Source organism: Schistocerca americana, chromosome 11, assembly GCF_021461395.2.
Source record: "Schistocerca americana isolate TAMUIC-IGC-003095 chromosome 11, iqSchAmer2.1, whole genome shotgun sequence".
Taxonomy (NCBI): Eukaryota; Metazoa; Arthropoda; class Insecta; order Orthoptera; family Acrididae; genus Schistocerca; species Schistocerca americana.
The window spans coordinates 116,640,679-116,658,062 of NC_060129.1; the positions used below are offsets into that span (position 1 = coordinate 116,640,679).

The following is a 17,384-nucleotide window of genomic DNA, read 5'->3' on the forward strand; positions in this document are numbered from 1 at the left end:
CTATAGCTCGCGTCACGGAAGACGGCGCTTCTGCGCGTAGACGCGGAGCAGTGAAGGTATGAAAGCTGCGCATGCGCGGCAGCAGAGGCCGGCCAAAGTTCACATTGCCGAACTGCGTTGCTGTGAACAAGTCAGGCTCATTGCCTACGGTACATCATATTTTATGGTTCGGATCTATGAGGGGAACAGTAAATATTGAAACCAACCGCATGAAGTACAGGGTTATTACAAATGATTGAAGCGATTTCACAACTCTACAATAACTTTATTATTTGAGATATTTTCACAATGCTTTGCACACACATACAAAAACTCAAAAAGTTTTTTTAGGCATTCACAACTGTTCGATTTGTGCCCCTTTAGTGATTCGGCAGACATCAAGCCGATAATCAAGTTCCTCCCACACTCGGCGCAGCATGTCCACACCAATGAGTTGGAAAGCATCTTTGATGCGAGCTCGCAGTTCTGGCACGTTTCTTGGTAGAGGAGGTTTAAACACTGAATCTTTCACATAACCCCACAGAAAGAAATCGCACGGGGTTAAGTCGGGAGAGCGTGGAGGCCATGACACGAATTGCTGATCATGATCTCCACCACGACCGATCCATCGGTTTTCCAATCTCCTGTTTAAGAAATGCCGAACATCGTGATGGAAGTGCGGTGGAGCACCATCCTGTTGAAAGATGAAGTCGGCGCTGTCGGTCTCCAGTTGTGGCATGAGCCAATTTTCCAGCATGTCCAGATACACGTGTCCTGTAACGTTTTTTTCGCAGAAGAAAAAGGGGCCGTAAACTTTAAACCGTGAGATTGCACAAAACACGTTAACTTTTGGTGAACTGCGAATTTGCTGCACGAATGCGTGAGGATTCTCTACCGCCCAGATTCGCACATTGTGTCTGTTCACTTCACCATTAAGAAAAAATATTGCTTCATCACTGAAAACAAGTTTCGCACTGAACGCATCCTCTTCCATGAGCTGTTGCAACCGCGCCGAAAATTCAAAGCGTTTGACTTTGTCGTCGGGTGTCAGGGCTTGTAGCAGTTGTAAACGGTAAGGCTTCTGCTTTAGCCTTTTCCGTAAGATTTTCCAAACCGTCGGCTGTGGTACGTTTAGCTCCCTGCTTGCTTTATTCGTCGACTTCCGCGGGCTACGCGTGAAACTTGCCCGCACGCGTTCAACCGTTTCTTCGGTCACTGCAGGCCGACCCGTTGATTTCCCCTTACCGAGGCATCCAGAAGCTTTGAACTGCGCATACCATCGCCGAATGGAGTTAGCAGTAGGTGGATCTTTGTTGAACTTCGTCCTGAAGTGTCGTTGCACTGTTATGGCTGACTGATGTTAGTGCATTTCAAGCATGACATACGCTTTCTCGGCTCCTGTCGCCATTTTGTCTCACTGCGCTCTCGAGCGCTCTGGCGGCAGAAACCTGAAGTGCGGCTTCAGCCGAACAAAACTTTATGAGTTTTTCTACGTATCTGTAGTGTGTCGTGACCATATGTCAATGAATGGAGCTACAGCGAATTTATGAAATCGCTTCAATCATTTGTAATAGCCCTGTAAGATCTGTTCTGAACTATGCTGGATCTTGCGCTCTTGGGATTTTTGGTTTTGTTTTGATCCCGACTATTTGGGTGTCAGGAAAATGGAACTGTGTTGTTAATGTTTGGCTTGAACAGCGGATACGCGGCTAGTTTAGTACGTGTGTAGTGGCATGGCATCCTTGTGAAGGCGTGCCCACTAGATTGCTATTGCGTCTACTCAAAGTGTAATTTCCACCTTACTAAAACCCCCTTGTTAAAAGGGAGGAAGAAAAAACTTTAGAAATACCTTCTATTTGCATTAACTATCTTACCTGTCGCATAAGTAAATAACTGCTCAGTGAGTAAGCTAATGGGAGCACCTGTCCTAAAAGCAACTAGCGCACTTCTGTTATGGTCGTCCTCGTGCCTATTTTGGTCCGAAAGATTGTATAAACAGGCTTACATGCTCCGTATCGAACTTCTGATGTTGTTTTTCGAGTGATTGTAGGTTCCCGGGTTCGATTCCCGGCGGGGTCAGGGATTTTCTCTGCCTCGTGATGACTGGGTGTTGTGTGATGTCCTTAGGTTAGTTAGGTTTAAGCTAAAGTTCTAGGGGACTGATGACCATAGATGTTAAGTTCCATAGTGCTCAGGGCCTTTTGAGTGATTGTGGATTATTAAAACTGATTACAGTGCAAACGTTTGTATTTTACCAACAGTGCTTATAAGTTATTAATGTGATTGGCTGGAATGTAATACGAAAGTTTTAGGACCATAGGTTGTCCAGGTAGAAATATTGAAACCATGCTGTGTTGTGAATTCATCTATTTATGTTTTATATTGCAATGAGAATTTAAATGTGGTAAACCCACGCTTTGTGATTAATAATTAAAGATTTAAGAGTGCGTTTACTTAGCGCTTACTTATGTGTTGTGTTATTATTATTTTTAAAAATTATAATAGGCGTTTTAGTTTCTTAAATTAAAGCCTTTCCAATTCGAAAGGGGTGCCCCTCCCATTTTGGGCAATTGTAAGCATCGAAGCAGGATTTACGTAGTTGGTGTTATGTATCGTATGTTATGAATAAATTATTTATGTGTTTAATCGCGTCTGATATGTCAATTCCTTTACAGGGTTGTAGCCTCTCCCCGATGTTGTTCAATCTGTATATTGAGCAAGCAGTAAAGGAAACAAAAGAAAATCATAGAGAAGAAATAAAAACTTTGAGGTTCGCCGATGACATTGTAACTCTGTCAGAGATAGCAAAGGACCTGGAAGAGCAGCTGAACGGAATGGACAGTGTCTTGAAAGGAGGATATAAGATGAACATCAACAAAAGCAAAACGAGGATAATGGAATGTAGTCAAATTAAATCGGGTGATGCTGAGGGAATTAGATTAGGAAATGAGACACTTAAAGTAGTAAAGGAGTCATTTCTGAAAGTATTTGTATGGAGAGTAGCCATGTATGGAAGTGAAACATGGACGATAAATAGTTTGGACAAGAAGAGAATAGAAGCTTTCGAAATGTGGTGCTACAGAAGAATGCTGAAGATTAGATGGGTAGATGAGATAACTAATGAGGAAGTATTGAACAGGATTGGGGAGAAGAGGAGTTTGTGGCACAACTTGACCAGAAGAAGGGATCGGTTGCTAGGACATGTTCTGAGGCATCAAGGGATCACCAATTTAGTATTGGAGGGCAGCGTGGAGGGTAAAAATCGTAGAGGGAGATCAAGAGATGAATACACTAAGCAGATTCAGAAGGATGTAGGTTGTAGTAGGTACTGGGAGATGAAGAAGCTTGCACAGGATAGAGTAGCATGGAGAGCTGCATCAAACCAGTCTCAGGACTGAAGACCACAACAACAAGAATATGTCAATTCCTTGGCCCCGTCCACACCTTGGTCGTAGTCTTTTAATATTAAATGATAAGACCACCGTTCCAAGAGAAATATTAATTCACGTCTTGACGACGTTTCATCAACTGCTCCACAGATTTACTCTGCATGAAGTCGGGAGGCGAGAACAGTGGACACAGCTTTGTAAAGACGTGAAGTACAATTTTTCTCAACATGACAATTGTCTAAAGACAAGATCATTGAAACTGCTTGTAATAATAACCATTATAAGTAAAAATATACAACAAACAGTTAGTATCGTTGCTCTAAAAGGGGCAAATTCAACGCGGTGTCACTCTTCAAAATGTGATTACCGCTTTCGGAGAAATTACAGTGTTTGTCTGTGTTGGAACCGACTGCTGTCTCGTGCGAAAGTTGACGTTGTCGTCCGGAGCCGGCGAGTCACGCTGATGCGGCACTCCAGCTAAGAGAGTCTGCTTGTTTAAGCTGGACAGTGGCGAAACGTTTAACGTGAAAATGATACTAATCACACCTGTCTATACGCGGCCGGGCCGACAAACCAGCTGGGAGCCAGGGGACAAGGTGACCACTCTCGCTGCTGTAGGAGCCTCGAAAGAAAGGCCTGTAGCCGGTTTCTGGTTCGGAGGAATTGAAACGACTGGATTCGTGATTTCCTGTCGGAAGGTCGCAGTTCGTAGTAATAGACGGCAAATCATCGAGTAACACTGAAGTGATATCAGGTGTTCCCCAGGGAAGCGTCCTGGGACCTCTGCTGTTCCTGATCTATATAAATGACCTGGGTGACAATCTCAGCAGTTCTCTTAGGTTGTTCGCAGATGATGTTGTAATTTACCGTCTAGTAAGGTGATCCGAAGACCAGTATCCGTCGCAAAGCGATGTAGAAAAGGTTGCTGTATGGTTTGCCAGATGGCAGTTGGCACTGAATAACGAAAAGTGTGAGGTGATCCACACGAGTTCCAAAAGAAATCCGTTGGAATTCGATTACTCGATAAATACGAGTAGTACAATTCTCACGGCTGTCAATTCAACTAAGTACCTGGGTGTTAAAATTACGAACAACTTCAGTCGGAAAGACCACATAGATAATATTGTGGGGAACGAGAGCCAAAGGTTGCGTTTCATTGGCAGGACACTTAGAAGATGCAACAAGTCCACTAAAGAGACAGCTTACACTACACTCGTTCGTCCTCTGTTGGAATATTGCTGCGCGGTGTGGCATCCTTACCAGGTGGGATTGGCGGAGGACATCGAAAGGGTGCAAAAAAGGGCAGCTCGTTTTGTATTATAACGTAATAGGGGAGAGAGTGTGGCAGATATGATACGCGAGTTGGGATGGAAGTCATTAAAGCAAAGACGTTTTTCGTCGCGGCGAGATCTATTTACGAAATTTCAGTCACCAACTTTCTCTTCCGAATGCGAAAATATTTTGTTGAGCCCAACCTACATAGGTAGGAATGATCATCAAAACAAAAGAAGAGAAATCAGAGCTCGAACAGAAAGGTTTAGGTGTTTTCCCGCGCGCTGTTCGGGAGTGGAATGGTAGAGAGATAGTATGATTGTGGTTCGATGAACCCTCTGCCAAGCACTTAAATGTGAATTGCAGAGTAGTCATGTAGATGTAGATGTAGAAATAAATGAGTTCTGCCTGTGACCGTTTTCGCTACCACCACATTTAAAGGCCATCACCACACATTTGCTGCCCCTCTGGACCTTGGCGGACGTGCTGCGAGGATTTCGTTTGGCGACTGAAATTCATTGATCAACGGAGAGAACAGGGGACTGCAGACCAGTACCAGCTGAAAGAAAAGCACATCTAGCAGGATAAGTGAGGAAGAAGTGTAGATATTTTGAGGGGTATTAGAAGTGTGGACATATACTCTATTTCGTATGGTTTCCGACATAAAACACATTTAATATCAGATTAACAGAATCTTCCGTCGGTTCTTGGTAGAACAACATTATAATAAATGAAAAGCACCAGTTTGCTTTTGTTCTACAGAATTACTTCTATAGTTAAGCGGTATTCGGCTTACAAGGCCATCTTCAGACGTTTACTGAGTATTATCAAAAAAATGGTTCAAAAGGCTCTGAGCACTATGGGACTTAACATCTATGGTCATCAGTCCCCTAGAACTTAGAACTACTTAAACCTAACTAACCTAAGGACATCACCGAGCGAGGTGGCGCAGTGGTTAGCACACTGGACTCGCATTCGGGAGGACGACGGTTCAATCCCGCGTCCGGCCATCCTGATTTAGGTTTTTCGTGATTTTCCTAAATCGCTCCAGGCAAATGCCGGGATGGTTCCTTTCAAAGGGCAGGGCCGACTTCCTTCCCCGTCCTTCCCTAATCCGATGAGACTGATGACCTCGCTGTCTGGTCTCCTTCCCCGAAACAACCAACCAACCTAAGGACATCACACAACACCCAGTCGTCACGAGGCAGAGAAAATCCGTGACCCCGCCGGGAATCGAACCCGGGAACCCGGGTGTGGGAAGCGAGATGAGTATTATCACCAGAGAAGTTAAATGTCAGCAGACAACATTGTAACACATCTAGACTGATGTAGAAACATACAGTAAGTAACATCTTTGCAATGAAAAAGTAAAAACTGAACAGTACATAAATAGCAATGGAGTAGACAGGAAAACCTTTAGCACAAAATAGGAATAGCATGCCTACATAACAGTTTCTATTAATAAACAAAACTAATAAAATAAAATAAAATTAGTACTGGCTGCATCAGGAGGTATGAAACATGGAGAGTGATACACAACCAATTAAAAGAAGAGACAGTTGTCAATGTAAATACAGAATACATGAGGAACTTAAGCAATATCAATAAGATAAACAGAAATAAGTAAATCTAGAAAATGGAGGTGTTTGAGGGAACCTACAGTTTGAGAGTGTGGTCGTACTGCATTTTAACATTAACATTATAATCAAAGCAGTGGCTGTATACCAGTTTACATTAAATAAATGAGCAAAGTAAAATATGAACAGTACTTGATGAGACAACTACAAGGGGTGTTAAACATGGACAGTAATACAAGTAGCAGTTAAAACAAAGCCATAACTATTGAAACTACAGGATATGTGGAATACAAAGACAACTTCAACAAAACAAAACAATGAATAGAGGAAAATGGGAATAAGTAGGAAGAGAGAGTGTGGGAAGTAATGAACAACAAGGTTGATTGTATGAAGTTTAGGAGAGGGGAAGTGTTGAGCTGTGTCTGGTCATTGAGGATGAGATCTGGACTGTGAGCAAGTTGTTTGTTAATTTCCAGGGCTTCGAGCAGGCTGAGTTTATGGCCTTTGTTTGCTAAGTGAAGTACACGGGACACTGGCTGGCAGCTGTGACCCTCACTCACAAGGGAACCTCCCCATCGCACCCCCCCTCAGATTTAGTTATAAGTTGGCACAGTGGATAGGCCTTGAAAAATTGAACACAGATCAGTCGAGAAAACAGGAAGAAGTTTTGTCGAACTATGAAAAAAATAAGCAAAATATACAAATTGAGTAGTCGATGTGTAATGTAAGACGCATCAAGGACAATATGATCTAAGGAGCGCCGTGGTCTCGTGGTTAGCGTAAGCAACTGCGGTACGAGAGGACCTCGGTTCAAGTCTTCCCTCGAGTAAAAGTTTTAACTTTTTTATTTTCTAGCAACTGACGTGTGTCAATTATCAAAGTTCAGGCACTCACACAATCAACTTCGCTGTCGAAAATTCCAGGACATGTTCAGATTTGCTTGGACATATGCAGGATTTGACGGTCTACACACGGAAAAAATTTGAAAACGTTAAAAACATATGTTTTGACAGAGCACAGGGAAAACTGTGTGACTGTGAAACTGTTGCATTCATTTGTTGCAGTTTATGTGACAAACTCTTATGTTTTCATCACTTTTTTGGGAGTTATTCTCACATCCACAAGAAAACCTAAATTGGGCAAGGTAGAAGATCTTTTTACCCATTCGCCAAGTGTACAAGTTAGGTGGGTCGACAACATATTCCTGTCATGTGACGCACATGCCGCCACCAGTGTCTTATAGAATATAACAGACGTGTTTTCCTGTGGAGGAATCGGTTGACCTATGACCTTACGATCAAATGTTTTCGGTTCCCATTGGAGAGGCACGTCCTTTCGTCTACTAATCGCACGGTTTTGCGGTGCGGTCGCAAAACACAGACACTAAACTTATTACAGTGAACAGAGACGTCAATGAACGAACTGACAGATCATAACTTTGCGAAAATAAATAAAGTAAAATTTTCAACCGTAGGAAGACTTGAACCAAGAACCTCTAATTCCGCAGCTACGCACACTAACCACGGGACCACCGCGCTCCTGCGCTGACACTCTGCTTGATATTGCTTATCTTGCACATGGACTACTCAGTTTGTATATTTTACTTATTTTTTCCATAGTTCCACACAACTTCTTCCCGTTTTCTCGATTGATCTGTGTTCAGTTTTTCAAGGCCTGTCCAGTGTGCCAACTTATAACTAAATCTGAGGGGGGTGCGATGGGGAGGTTCCCTTGGCAGTACATGCTCAGCAAGTGCAGAGTCCGAATTCTGCAACCTCCAGCTGCGTTCATGTTCAGCCAGCCTAGTTGATATCCGTCACTGTTGTACGTTTTTCTTGAATAAATCAAAAACCGCCCCCCCCCCCCCAGACTAAAACGTACCCAAGTACAAAATTAAACTACATTAAATTTGCTACCAAAAAAATATCATCTTCCTTTCTTTTCTGGGACTAAAACGCTGCGGGAAAAAAATAAATTAGTACACCTGGAAAGACGACGTCGATTATCACCCGACGGCGGCATATGTTACCTGGGGGTCAGTAGATATACAGCTAATGGTTTCAGCGTCTTCGCATAGCTACTAGAGCGCCATCTGTGTCTACCATTTAATGGGGAATGTTGGCAGCCAGAAGGCTCGGTGTGGTCCAAACTCGGACAGTTAATATTTTTAAAAATATTGGGAATCGCATATATCGATATTTAAAAAGATATAATTATCGGTCCACACCATAGCGAAAAAACGTATCGAACTATATATCTACATCTACTTGATTACTCTGCTATTCACAATAAAATGCCTGACAGAGGGTTCAGTGAACCACCTTCAAGCTGTCTCTCTACCGTTACACTCTCTAATGGCACGCGGGAAAAACGAGCCCTTAAATTTTTCTGTGCGAGCCCTGATTTCTGTTATTTTATCGTGATGATCATTTCTCCCTATGCAGGTGGGTGCCAACGGAATGTTTTCGCAATCGGAGGAGAAAACTGGTGATTGAAATTTCTTGACAAGATCCCGTCGCAACGAAAAACGCCTTTGTTTTAATGATTGCCACTCAAATTCACGTATCATCTCTGTGACACTATCTCCCCTATTTTGCGATAATACAAAACGAGCTGCCCTTCTTTGTACTTCTTCGATGTCATCAGTCAGTCCCACCTGATGCGGATCCCACACCGCACAGCAATACTCCAGAATAGGGCAGACAAGCCTAGTGTAAGCTGTCTCTTTGGTAGACCTGTCGCACCTTCTAAGTGTCCTGCCAGTGACAGTGGTTTGCTCTACCCACGACACTATCTATGTGATCGTTCCAATTTAGGTTATTTATAATTGTAGTCCCTAAGTATTTACCTGAACTTACAGCCTTCAGATTTGTGTGACTTGTCGCGTAATCGAAATTTAGCTGATTTCTTTTAGTACTCATGTGAATAACTTCACACTTTTCCTTATTCAGGGTCAATTTCCACTTCAAATAATACATACGTAACGTTTCGCATTTCAGTTGAGAAATAAAATGTGGTGCATTATTTTCTGGACAACCCTCGTATGTACAGGGTAATTCTGTGACGATGTTACAGACTTTCTAGAATGAAGGAGAAAGATAAATGAATTAGCTTGAAGTAATGGGCCCTGTAGTGGAAACGAACGAGTCGTAAGTTAACAGCAAAAACCGTTCTGACGGTCCAATACACGTACCGGTACTGTTGGTGCTAAGACTGCGGGGTTGGCAACTTTCAGAGGTGGTAGCACGGACCAAAACAAGAAAATATGTCCGGTAAACATGGCCTCTAAAACGCATACTTCAGAAGCTGTCACACTTGTTCGTCTTATGTAGTGTGACACACATCTCCTCTATTGAACCAGTGCCCGTGTTCTCTGGACATTTTTTCGTGTTTTCGTCCATACAACCACCTCTGAAACCTGCCTGCTCTACAATCTTAACAACAGTGTGTGTATTGTACTGCGTGTGTGTATTGAACAGGACACTCAGAAACGACGGAGAGGCTTCGTCCCGCCGTAGCCCTCAGTGGCCCACAACCACACAACAGGCCACAGCAGTCCACCCACCCCACCGCCGCCCCACACCGAACCCAGGGTTATTGTGCGGTTCGGCCCCCAGTGGACCCCCCGAGGAATGTCTCGTACCAGACGAGTGTAAACCCAAATGTTTGCGTGGTAGAGTAATTATGGTGTACGCGTACGTGGAGATAGTGTTTGCACAGCAATCGCCGACGTAGCATAACTAAGACAGAATAAGGGGAGCCAGCCAGCATTCGCCGAAGCAGATGGAAAACCGCCTAAAAACTATCCACAGGCTGGCCAGCACAACGTATTTCGACACAATCTAATCCGCTGGGCACCGGCACGCCTGTCGATCTCTTCGCTTAAAAATTTCGACTCGTTCTTTTCCGGTACAGAGACCCTTATCTAAATATTGATACCTTTATTCTTTATTCTTTTTGTAACATCATCACGGAATCACCCTGTACATACACTCAAGCTGATAAATTAAGGATAACTGCAGAATGTGATGCCACAGAACGTGGCACTACACAAAACTGGCGCTAATAGCATAGGCACATAGGGAACACACACGACACAAATCTGTAGGTCCACGGTATTGGCGATAAGTTGAGAAAACCGTCCCGAAACACATGTGCTACAAGACGCCACTGTTTCCTGCGCATGTACCCCGACATCAGTATGGGATATGATCACCGTGCACACGTACACAGGCCGCACAAAGGGTTGGCATACTCTGGATCAGGTGGTCGAGCAGCTGCTGGGGTATAGCCTCCCATTCTTACACCAGTGCCTGTCGGAGCTCCTGAAGTGTCGTAGGGGTTTGAAGACGTGCAGCGATACGTCGACCGAGAGCATCCCAGACGTGCTCGATGGGGTTTAGGTCTGGAGAACAGGCAGGCCACTCCATTCGCCTGATATCTTCTGTTTCGAGGTACTCCTCCACGATGGGAGCTCGGTGGGGCCGTGCGTTATCATCCATCAGGAGGAAGGTGGGACCCACTGCACCCCTGAAAAGCCGGACATACTGGTGCAAAATGACGTCCCGATACACCTGACCTGTTACAGTTCCTCTGTCAAAGACATGCAGGGGTGTTCGTGCACCAATCATAATCCCACCCCACAACATCAAACCGCGACCTCCGTACAGGTCCCTTTCAAGGACATTAAGGGGTTGGTATCTGGTTCCCGGTTGACGCCAGATGAAAACCCGGCGAGAATCACTGTTCAGACTATACCTGGACTTTTCCGTGAACATAACCTGGGACACACTGGACTCGCATTCGGGAGGACGACGGTTCACTCCCGTCTCCGGCCATCCTGATTTAGGTTTTCCGTGATTTTCCTAAATCGTTTCAGGCAAATGCCGGGATGGTTCCTTTGAAAGGGCACGGCCGATTTCCTTCCCAATCCTTCCATAACCCGAACTTGCGCTCCGTCTCTAATGAACTCGTTGTCGACGGGACGTTAAACACTAACCACCACCACCACCATAACCTGGGAGCACAGTTTCAAGGACCATGTACTGTGTTGTTGAAACCAGGCTTTTGGGCTCTGCTGTTTGCAGGTGTCCGGGCGAATAAACCGCGTCTGTTCAGTCGTCTGTAGACTGTGTGTGTGGAGACAACTGTTCCAGTGGCTGCAGGTCCCGAGCGAGGCTACCTGCAGTACTCCGTGGCCGTCTGCGGGCACTGATGGTGAGATATCTGTCTTCTTGTGGTGTTGTACACTGTGGACGTCCCGTACTGTAGCGCCTGGACACGTTTCCTGTCTGCTGGAATCGTTGCCATAATCTTGAGATCACACTTTGTGGCACACGGAGGGCCCGTGCTACGACCTGCTGTGTTTGACCAGCCTCCAGTCGCCCTAGTATTCTACCCCTCATAACGTCATCAATATGTGTTCTCTGAGCCATTTTCAACACACAGTCACCATTAGTACATCTGAAAACGCCTGCACAGTTACTCGCTGCACCGTACTCTGACATGCACCAACACACCTCTGCGTATGTGGACTGCTGCCAGCGCCACCGTGCGACGACCGCAGGTCAGATGCACCGCACGGTCATACACCGAGGTGATTTAAACCCGCAAACCGCCCACCAGAGAGTTGTTTCACCATGTATCAGCATTATCCTTAATTTATGAGCATTAAGTGTATTTACATTTACAGGCGACGTCGCCTATAGCTTTGACACACAGGAGTGTCGCTTAATCACGTTTCCGGAAATGGGTTCGTAAGACCTGATCTACTAACAAGGAGAGCCCATGATGTTGGGATCACGGATTTACTTCAAACTCTGTACCCCTTTAGTAGGCAAATAAAACGACATAATGTGCAAGTAGTAAGGTGCACTACTGTGGCAATCACGAGAAAATCGCAAGAGAAGTTTTGCACGGCTATCACGTAACTGATGTACCTGTGCGTAGGTGCCTGGCGTTAGAGCAATAGTGGTCCGGTGGCTAGCGTTGGATCTTTGTGAGACGAACGTGTATGAGGCTGTGGTTCGACTTCCGCTTAAACCTTCATTTCTCTAGTACAATTGTAGGTTTTGTGAGATTCAAAAAACATGAGCTCCCACACTATTCGTTCTTGCTACATTAGGGACGTCTCACTGCTGTGCAGTTTAACTGCCAAGTGGGGGCCTGCCTCTCTGTGTGCAGCTCGAAGCGTCCACGTGCAAAGTAGTTGCGGCCGGAGTGGCCGAGCGGTTCTAGGCGCTACAGTCTGGAACCGCGAGATCGCTGCGGTCGCAGGTTCAAATCCTGCCTCCGGCATGGTTGTGTGTGATGTCCTTAGGTTAGTTAGGTTTAAGTAGTTCTAAGTTCCAGGGAACTCATGACCTCCGATGTTAAGTCCCATAGTGCTCAGAGCCATTTGAGTCATTTTGCGAAGTAGTTCCGGGTACCTTACAAGATTGCATGTACAGGGAGACACACTTAAACGGGAACATTTCCACAATCCAATAAAACTAGAAGTGATGAAGGAAAGAATTGCATTCATAGTAACTGAAACATTACAACTTCGCCATTTACGAATCATTGATGTCATTTATCATTTTTTTAAAAATTACATCCTTTAGATGCCATCTTCCTGTACAGATACATTCGTGAATTCTGCATTTGAGATTCCTTATTGATCGCTGCAACATCACAGCTGGGATACTGTGAATTGCATCCCGACTTCTCTGTTTTAACTCATCAAAGGTTGTTAGTCGAGTCGTGTAGACTTTGCTTTCGATGTTACCCTACAAAAAAAAGGATAAATCTGGCGATCTAGGGCGCCAGGGAATGTTACCGAATCGTGATATCACACGGTTGCCAAACAATTCTCGCACATATGCCATTGATTGACGGGCAGTGTGTTATGTCGCTCCGTCCTGTTGAAACCAGCCTTCTTGAACGTTTGGAAAGTTGTTCAGTGCAGGTGAAACGAAAGTTCGTAACATCTCTACGTAACGATCGGCATTGACAGTTATTGTGTTTCCCTGTTCATTTGCGAAAAAATACGGTCCGATAATCCTATGTGACGAAACACCACACCATACTGTCACTTTACTAGCGTGTTAAGGGCGCTCATGAACATCATTAGGATTTGTGTTTGTCCAGTAACGGTAGATATGTTTATCTACATAACAAGTGAGATGAAAACGTGCCTCATCTGACACCCACAACTTGTTTACAAATTCATCGTCATTGTTTAGTTTTGTTATCATTTGTTGACAGAATCCTAATCGTAACCGGTAATCGTTGTGCATCAATTGCTGCACCATCTGTAGTTTGTACGGATGAAATTTTAAATCGAAATGAAAAATTGTGCGAACACTCCGACCACTGCTGCTTGCGTACGAATCGAACGCTGCGGGCTCCGTAAGACAGACTCGTATACAATATCAATGTTTGCTGGAGGACGCACACTTCTTGATCGTCCTGTCGCTTTCTTCTTGAGGGCACACCCAGTCTCTTCAAAGTTACTTATGCAACATTTTATCTCGTGTTTCGACGGGATGGCATCATGATGTGCTAAATTACAAAAACGTCGAAACTCCCTCTGCGCTGCTACCAAACTATCATTGTTTTTATAAAACATTTTTATGGCTAACGCATTCTGTTAAACTTTTCACTGATCCACGATTACTGAAATGGCGGACTGTTTACTCGCCAACTGTCACGAACCCGCAGTGCTGCCACCTGCCCATGGCTGCCACTACTCATTTCAAACATTTCCCTTATTCTGTGTCAGCCTGAATAAGGGATTTCGCAAATCACGACAGGCATACATTTTCGGGAAAACTTTACGCGTTTCTTCGTTTACTTCTCGATAGCTATAAATGTGTTTGTTCTAATAATTAAGTTAAATTAAAAGTAGTAAGTAGTGCAACGACATGGCCGGCCTGGGTGACCGAGCGGTTCTAGGCGCTACAGTCTGGAACTGCGAGACCGCTACGGTCGGAGGTTCGAATCCTGCCTCGTGCATGAGTGTGTGTGATGTCCTTAGGTTAGTTATGTTTAAGTAGTTCTAAGTTCTAGGGGACTGATGACCTCAGAAGTTAAGTCCCAAAGTGCTTAGAGCCATTTGAACCATTTTTGAAACGACATGAAATTCACTAAAACTTCATGCAAATAGACGTGTTTTTTTAAACTATATTATCTTTCAAATGTGATATAAATCAAATAATATGACGCGTGATGAAAAAAAAAGATTAAAAACTGAGCGAGAACCGAACGGTCGCCTCATTCACGTTCGTCTTACGTAGCTCGCAAGCTAACCACTTGGCCACCATGAATTCTAACATCCGGCACCTAAAAACAGGTAAATCAAAAATTCTCTTGCGATTTTCTTGGAATTTCCAGAGTATGGCACCTTACTAGTTGCACATTATTTTGTTTGAATGGCCTACTAAAGGTGTGTATTGTGTATTGAAACTGAGAACCTAGAAACGACGGAGAGGCTTCGTCCCGCCATAGCTCTCAACGGTTCATAACCCCCATAACAGACCACAGCAGCCCACCCACCCCACCGCTGCCCCACACCGAACGCAGGGTTTTTGTGCGGTTCGACCCCCAGTGGACCCCCCGGGAACGTCTCTCACCAGACGAGTTTAACCGTAAATGTTTGCATGGTAGAGTAATGGTGGTGTACGTGTACGTGGAGACAGTTTTTGCGGAGCAATCGCTGACACAGTGGAAATGAGGCGGAATGAAGAGAACCAGCCTGCATTCGCCGAGGCTGACGGAAAACCGCCTAAAAACCATCCGCAGGCTGGCCTGCACACCGGACCTCGACACTAATCCGCCGGGCGGATTTGTGCCGGGGACTAGGTGCTCCTTCCCGCTCGGGAAGCAGCGCGTTAGACCGCGGGGCTAGCCGGGCAGGCTTTACTAAAGGTGAACAAAGTTTGAGATAAACCCATAATCCCAACGTCGTGTCCTTCCCTTGTAACTCCGCTCTATCACCTGCAGAAGTGTGTTACATAAATTGTGAAACACCCTGTAGCTATCATAACTGCGTGGCGTTTGGTGCGACTATTTCACAATTCATTTGGGTAACAACAGAACAGCCAGCTCAAAAAATATCATAAGCGATCAGCTAGGCTCAGCCACCAGCTGCGGAAGATAGCTACACACAAAATGGCATAAAAAAAATAGATAGGGGAAGACTGGAAATACATTCCTTTGCGCGTATTGCTTCATAGCCGCTGAGAATTTCTTCTGAGAAGTCATTTTCATGCAGGCTGGTTATTGTTCAAATTTACAACTTTACTTCAGATCTACTCATTAGCTAATTTCGACTCCCTGGGCGTTCTCTAGCTGCCTGGTGATAAGAACGGTATCAAACATTACAGCAGCTTCAAAATTAAACAATAAATAATATCAAACTACATAAAGACAGGATTTTTTAACATCGTTTTCAAAAATTTCAAACAGGCCTTTCAGGCAAAAACCTTCATTTGAATACCGAGACAGGACACCTGTAATGTACACTCTTATACAGTGAAGCGCCAAAGAAACTGGTATAGGCATGCGTACTCAAATGCAGAGATATGTAAACAGGCAGAATACGGCGCTGCGGTCGGCAACGCCTATACAGGGTGAAAAGTATTTAAACCGACAAACTTTGGTAGGTTGTAGGGGACATGCTAACAAATATTTTTTCCCTAATGTCATTTTTTCCTATAAGGATTATTTAAACGGTCCCGGCGGAGGTTCGAGTCCTCCCTCGGGCATGGGTGGGTGTGTTTGTCCTTAGGATAATTTAGGTTAAGTAGTGTGTAAGCTTAGGGACTGATGACCTTAGCAGTTAAGTCCCATAAGATTTCACACACATTTGCACATTTTTGATTATTTAAACCGGTGGAGGCCGTATTACGCTCTTCAGTTGTTAGAGGCCGTATTACGCTCTTCAGTTGTAGGCAACTGCTATCTACCAGTGTAGTAGTGCATTGTCTCTGTTTACTAATGGAGCGATACGCCTGGAGTGAGTACACTGATATGGTTGGTGCGTACTACGTAGCGCACCACAGCGGACGAGCTGGACAGCGGGTTTATCAACAACAACATCCTAATCGCCGTATCCCGCATCGTACGACCTTTGCTGCTGTGTACCAACGTCTGCGTGAGACCGGGTCATTTAGCAGATTACCTGGACAGGGGCGCCGTCGCACGGTAAGAACGCTGCAGTTTGAGGAAGCTGTCTTGTAGCATGTGGAGCGGGATCCTTCAATCAGCACTCGTGCAACTGCACGTCACATGGGGACGAATCGGACGAATGTAAGAACAGTCCTTCGAGAGCAGTTGTTACGTCCATTTCACTTACAGCGTGTCCACAACCTGGAACCAGTTGATTATCCACGCAGAGCACAGTTTTCGCAGTGGTACCTGGAACAGTGTGAAATGCATCCTACATTTCCATCCTCTGCGTTGTTTACCGCTGAAGCGTGATGGAGTCTTCAACATGCACAATTCGCATGTTTGGAGTGAGGGTAACCCACATGCCACAGTTACTAGCGCTCATCAACTGCGGTTCTTCGTTAATGTGTGGGTCGGTGTTGTTGGGGACTGTTTAATTGGGCCGTATCTGATACCTAGGCCATTAAATGGCACGCACTATTACAATGGGGGCAACCTTGTTTACGCAACTCCTGTTGCATCAGAAAAGGATCTGATTGCCTGGATAGTAGCAGCAGCAGGAACAATTCAGGATACTCCTGGGGTTTTTTCCCGTGTCAGACAGAACACGATCCGAAGCTGTAAACTTTGTTTACGTGTCAGTGGAGGCATTTTTGAAAATCTACTGTAATTGAAATTGGGTTGTGGTGTTAATGTGTTGTGTGGTGTCACCGCCAGACACCACACTTGCTAGGTGGCAGCCTTTAAATCGGCCGCGGTCCGTTAGTATACGTCGGACCCGCCTGTCGCCACTATCAGTGATTGCAGACCGAGCGCCGCCACACGGCAGGTCTAGTCTAGAGAGACTCCCTAGCACTCGCCCCAGTTGTACAGCCGACTTGCTAGCGATGGTTCACTGACAAATACGCTCTCATTTGCCGAGACGACAGTTTAACATAGCCTTCAGCTACGTCATTTGCTACGACCTAGCAAGGCGCCATTACCAGTTACTATTGATATTGATTCATGTACCGTCAAG

At 44.9% G+C, this 17,384-nt stretch overlaps 1 non-coding gene across 1 annotated transcript; it reads left to right on the forward strand.

Moving 5' to 3' along the window:
* Positions 1–12,430: 12,430 nt before the first annotated feature.
* Trnas-gga lies at positions 12,431–12,514 on the forward strand. Its single transcript is given in 2 exon segments — positions 12,431–12,470; positions 12,480–12,514. It is a non-coding gene; the product is annotated as a tRNA-Ser (tRNA).
* Positions 12,515–17,384: the final 4,870 nt, after the last annotated feature.